We start from the raw sequence: 6,767 nt of genomic DNA, 5'->3' as shown, positions 1-6,767 counted from the left end.
GCATTTGTGCTCATTGGCCCACATACATCAGAATGTACAAGGGTCAATAAATCACTGGCTCGTTCACCTTTTTTGGTAAAAGGTGATTTGGTCATCTTACCAAGAAGACATGACTCACAGGTTGTCAATGATTCACAATCATTAACATTGAGGATTCCCTCTTTACTTAATCTGTTCATCCTATTCTTGTTAATATGACCTAGCCTATGATGCCAAAGGTAGACATCCGTGACATTATCTATTCTAGGACGCTTACTTGACGTGTACATTGTTGGGAATTGTATCCTAAATGTCAATCGTCAGCATATTGATGATTGAATTTTGTAAATAATTGACAAATTAATAAAGTATTATTTGGCATTATTCATCATTTCATCTTCAAATGAACTCTTATATGATGAAGTCCTTAGGACTTATGTTATGATAAAGGAGGATTTATCTTTGAGTCCTTAAACTTGTTCGCGACCAAATGAATATGTTGTTACTAGGACGACAACATTATCGAGATTAGGTCGTTGTGTGACATATACGTTGGTTGTCCTCTTAACCAAGGAGTGTGGAGACACTGGTATGCCATACAGGTGAAGTGTAGGAGTACATTTCACTGAACGTGACCAATTCCGGAACGCTCTACTGTCGAGAGATGTTCCGAGTGGATATGGGTATAAGTTTGGCCCTCTGACCTGAGATCGCAACCTGTGACTAGCAAGCAACTCACTGTACTTTGGTACCGGACTACCTGAATTTCTAATTCAGTGACGGAAGGTCACTGGGTGCAGTCAAGTACTTGCGTAGTCAGTTGTGAGTCGAGATGGAATTGACCCTCCTGAAACAGGAGATAATGTCTTGTGATTAATTTAGCAAAACCTTGGCCAGGGTAATCCAGTGAGGAGTCACGGATATCTAAAGTTAATCACATAATGGATGTACTAATTATAGGGTTGACAGTGAGCTCTAAGTCATCCTGGCATTAGGAGTCAAAGGGATTGAATTATACAGTAACCATAGTCCAGGGTTCCAGAATATTTGCTTCGCATATATTCGGCCTATCCGGACGTCGGGTACCATTGCTAGATGGTCACATCGATTAGTATAGGAAGACGTTCCTATACTACCGGCTTAGGTTCGAACCTATGAGGTCACACGCATAGAAGTTTCTAGGTTGATCAAATGGCTGATTGATGATTAAGAATCATTTAGGGATAATTTGGTCAATTCGATTGACAAATTATCCTAAGCAAAAGTTGCATTAAAATAATTATTGAATTATTTGAGGATTAATTAGCAATTAGATTGCTAATGAACTCAATTTGATTGAGTAATTAAGCTTAGGTTGAGCCAAATTGAATAGGATTCAATTTGGGCTGCATCAGGGTTTGACCTAATTGGATTGGGTTCAACCCAAGTAGATTGAGCTTGACCCAATTGATGGACTTGACCCAATTGGATTGGGCTTGATCCAAATCAATTAGAAGACCTTATTTGATGAGGATTATGAGTCCAAATAATCAGAATTGGATAAGGAGAAGAATCCCTAAATTTTAGGAACCATCCTTATCTTCTTGGAGAAGAATGACACCTTAATTTATCCCAATATTTTCTATGCCTATCCTCTTTATTTTTGGCCAAAAATTGGCGTGAGAAGAGAGGAGGCGTGGGCTATAATTCCTATAAAAATGGCACCTTAAATCTTTCTAGAAAGATTTAGATGAATTTCCTAATTTATAGGATTGCATGGTGCATGAAATAGGGTGGTCTGCAGTGAACTTTGGACGCATGAATTCCTATCTTTTAGGGATCCAAAATGCAAAATTTGGATATGTTTATCTCCTCTTAGCTGCCAAACCACCAGAATTTTTTGGAATTTTATCAGCCAAATTAGTTGGCTAAATTAGGTGTGATACGTGGGGGGTCTTTTGGCTATAAAAGACCCCCATGCCTTGGGTTCAAGATATACCATATTTAGAGGTTTCAAAAAATTCTGAAAAAATTCTGAGGGCCTCCATCCCTTCTTCTCCTTCTTCCTCACGTCCATCCTCCATCTCCTTGAAGAACAATCAAAGGTTGAGTGTTTAGAAGGAGAAAGCTTCAGCCATTGCTGCGTTCCTGCGCGAGCTAGCACTCCCGCGGAAGACGATCTACCTAGGGCTTCGCGTGTACTTCTCATAGAGGCCATTCGTGTGCGTGGCTGCGAAGTCAAGGATCAGATCCACAAGTTTCTTCCATCATAAAAGGTATTAATCCCACATCAATATTTTATTTGGAGTCAGATCTAGGTCTGATTCCCGAGGTTTTACCCTCCTTTGGGGCTCCTCACGGAGTATCTCCAGAATCCATTCATGGATATTCGGAGATTAATCGGAATAGAGTTCTTAAGTTTCAGATCTGATAGTTAATCATGCATGAAAGTTTTAGCATAATTGTTTAAACGATTCCGGCATAATCCTATGTGTTCTTAAGGTGCTGATTTCTAGATTTGATCTTGTAAGCATGCATGAATTAAATTGTTTGATTCGATTTTTCCGCTGCGTTTTAAAACTTAAAAAGAACTACGTATGGCTTGATCCCCCTTATGAAGGGGTACGTAGGCAACCCGATCAGGTTCAGCCATGGTTTTAAAAAAAAAAAATCAGCATGCTTAACACCGAAGAACCTAGGATTCACTTTCAGTGGTATCAGAGCAAAGGTCCAAGAGTTGTGACCGATCTCCGGAAACTCTCACGCGTGATCGTGTGACGAAGCGTGGCTCTCCGTCCGGAGGCGTATAGAGATGCGTGCTCTGATAGGTATACATGGGTGTCACCCTATTTTTAATAGGACCGAACCCATGTAGGAGTGGAGACTCCCCTTCAGTGGTATCAGAGCCAGGTTCATGTTTAAACTTTTATGTTTTAATTCTTGTAATTAAATCTGAAATCATGAGCATGCTTAGATTAGATCTAAAGTATTTTTTATGATTGATTTAATTGCTGATTATGCATGATTAACTAGATCTGAAATTTTGATGCATATGATGCATGTTTGTGTTAAGATTTGTAACATAAATAAATCTGAAATCATAATATTGTTTAGATTAGATCTAAATAAAATTTATGATTCATATGATCTCTGATTTTAATGAACAAATCAGATCTGAAAATAAAAGTGAAAAAAAAATACATAAGATGTATGTTGTTTGTATTAATTCATGTTGTTATGTATATGTGATGCATGAACATTAAATATAATGACTTAAACATGAATTAATCTGATTACATGTGATTAATTACAAAAACTCAGATCTGAAAATATGTTTTAAGAACTGAAAGATTGTAATTAATATGTAATTAAAAAGAAATATGCAATGATCAAAACTTTCATAAGTCTAAACTTAATTGAGAATTAAGTGTTATGAAATAGAATTGTAACTCAATTAATTGACATTGCATAATTCTTTGGGCATATGGGTTAGCTTGAATCAAGTTCTAGGATTGGGTTAGACCTAAGGTTAGAATCATACATGGACAAATAGAATTAATTGATCAAATCTAATTAAGTAGTAATAGATTAGGTCAAGAAAATTCTAGGTCAATTTACAATAGTTGTAGATGGATCAAGTCCATGTCTTTGATTAGACCAAGATGGAACTTGATTTAGGCTCAGAGGTGTAGCCCGAGTCATTTGAGTAATCAAATCGAAATTGATTAACCAGTCGGTGTCTAAGGTAAGTTTGGCAGTTTTGACCGGTGGTTTTTAATTGGGAGCTACTCGCACTGATTCGTCTTTGCCGAGTTAATGGCATATCCCTTCCACCGATCTCACTTACCTGGCCGACATGGTCAATCACATTTTGATTGGATCACTTAATGATTCGAGTTAGCCCATGCCTATAAGGAAAATCAGTTTGACTGATTTAGGTGCTCCTTAACCGGTTTGAGTCTAATCTGATTTGGTGAAGTCAGTGGGAGAAATTAGACTAACCGGATCTTCTCATCTATCCTAATTATGAAATCCTCTAAAATTATTAGGTCCTTAAAATGAAATGGTTATGGGGATAACTAGGTCATAGCCTCCCATTAAGTTGGGTGATAATGGGTCCAATGTTTTGATAATTATTGGAGGCGCGACACGCCTGGTACTTATCAAGCATTGGAATTGTCATTCAATATATGATGAGTTGAAGTTGTATCTTCAATAGGACGGTCAGGTGAGCCAAGCCACACTCGGGCTTGGTCGTCTATTAGTTGATTAGACTGAGATCCTAATCATTTAATGGTTGACCTAACTAGGGTATTTGGTGGAGGCGCCATACGCCTACCGAAAAACCTAAGGCAAAATCATCACTAGAAGTTATATGGTGAAGCAATTGGTTAAGAACCTACCAATACGGTGCATAATGGGTTGGCCGAGCCACACTCGGGCCTGTATGCGATCTATTGGATTTTAGTGCTCACTAAAAAATTAAGAAGAATTTTTCGAATTGTAGGTAGAGGCTACCAATTTGTATAAAATAGTGGGGAGTATCTTTAGACTAAAGTCCAATATACTGTGGTTTAGTCAATTCATATACTAATAGCCAAATTTTCTTTTATGTAAAAATGGTCACAAGTTTGTCACTTCGCTCATTATTGGATAATGAAAGTTGACTGTCCCAACTTCAATAATTGATATAGAAAGCTGAAAACTCAGCAATAGTCAGACCAAAGAATATAAGGATGACCAAAGTCAGGCAGAATGCTTCTATTGTAAGAAGCAGGGGCATTGGAAGAGGAATTGTCCTCAGTACCTTATCTCATTGACCCGAACAGGCCAAGCAAGAGAAAAGAACAATCAGTTGCTGATCCAAGGTATTTATGATAATACCTTGTAATTTCTCTATATGTGATAATTCGACCTGGATATTAGATACTGGAAGTCCGTTTAATATATGCAATTCGTTACAAGGACTTCATGTCAATGAGAGATTTGAAAATAACGAGAGATTCCTGATATTGGAGATGAAGATCTATCTAGTTTCTAGCTTTAGAAAATCTCAAACTTGTTTCAATTCTCATGTAGTTGTCTTGAGTGATTGTCATATTGTCTACGTTCTTATTGAATGTAATTTTTATAGGCCTTTTGGCCATGAACGGTTATAAAATTTCAATAAAAAAATATTTTTGTGATATCATTATGAATGGTGTTACTGTAATCAATGGACGATTGAGCAATGGCATCTACTTGTTATCATAACCTGTTAATGTAATGTACACGTCAAGTAAGCGTCCTAGAATAGATAATATCACGGATATCTACCTTTGGCATCATAGGCTAGGTCATATTAACAAGAACAGGATGAACAGGTTAAGTAAAGAGGGAATCCTCAATGTTAATGATTGTGAATCATTGACAACCTGTGAGTCATGTCTTCTTGGTAAGATGACCAAATCACCTTTTACCGGAAAAGGTGAACGAGCCAGTGATTTATTGACCCTTGTACATTCTGATGTATGTGGGCCAATGAGCACAGATGCTAGAGGTGGGTATTCATATTTCATTACGTTTACAGACGACCTTTCTAGGTATGGTTATGTCTATTTAATGAGACATAAATCTGAAGCATTTGAAATGTTCAAATTATCGTAATGAAGTAGAAAAACAAACTGGAAAGAGTATTAAAACTCTTCGATCAGATCGAGGAGGAATACCTTTCCAATGAGTTTTTGACATATTAGGAGAGAATGGGATTCTCTCCCAATGGACTCCTCCTGGTACACCACAGTATAACGGTGTATCAGAAAGAAGAAATCGAACTCTGTTAGACATGGTTCGATCCATGATGGGGTTTGCGATCTGCCCATATCCTTTTGGGGATATGCACTTGAGTCAGCCTGCTACATTCTAAATAAGGTTCCAAGTAAGTCTGTAAATAAAACACCACATGAGATGTGGACTGGACGTAAGCCAATGCTCTCTCACCTTAGGGTTTGGGGGTGTCCAGCATATGTCAAACGTTTGAAGACAGACAAACTTGAACCCAAGTCTGACAAATGTTTCTTTGTTGGTTATCCTAAAGAAACTAAAGGATATTACTTCTACTTTGCTGAAGAACAAAAGTTATTCGTAAGCAATAGAGCTGTTTTCTTAGAGAAAGAATTCCTTAGTGAAGGAACTAAAAGCTCTAATGTTGAGCTTAGGGAAGTTCAACATGTAGAAGATCCGACACCATCTACTGAACTAGTTGAGTCGGATTTGATTAGATCAGATCCAGAACCCATCTTAGATGCACCATTAAGGCGATCAGGTAGAGTACCACGTCAGCCGGACAGATACTACGGTTTCTTGGTCCAGGACGGGGATCCTGTCGAACTTGATGAAAACATGAGGATCCGATCACCTATATGGATGCTATGCAGAGGCATGACTCTGATGCATGGCTTGGAGCCATGCAATCCGAAATGGAATCCATGAAGGTCAATGATGTATGGACATTAGTTGACCCACCCGAAGGGATTAAACCCATAGGGTGTAAGTGGATTTTCAAAAGAAAACGGGGCGCAGACGGAAAAGTAGAGACCTATAAAGCCCGTCTGGTTGCCAAGGATATCGTCAACGTTATGGTATTGACTATGACGAGACGTTTTCTCCTGTGGCAATGCTCAAATCCATTCGGATTATGCTTGCGATAGCAGCACACTTAGATTATGAAATCTGGCAGATGGAAAAACCGCTTTTCTAAATGGAGATTTAGAAGAGGATGTATATGATGCAACCTGAAGGTTTTATATCTGCAGATGAGTCTAAGGTGT

Source organism: Phoenix dactylifera, chromosome 12 (genome assembly GCF_009389715.1).
Source record: "Phoenix dactylifera cultivar Barhee BC4 chromosome 12, palm_55x_up_171113_PBpolish2nd_filt_p, whole genome shotgun sequence".
NCBI classification, from domain to species: domain Eukaryota; kingdom Viridiplantae; phylum Streptophyta; class Magnoliopsida; order Arecales; family Arecaceae; genus Phoenix; species Phoenix dactylifera.
This window is presented reverse-complemented; position numbering follows the sequence as displayed.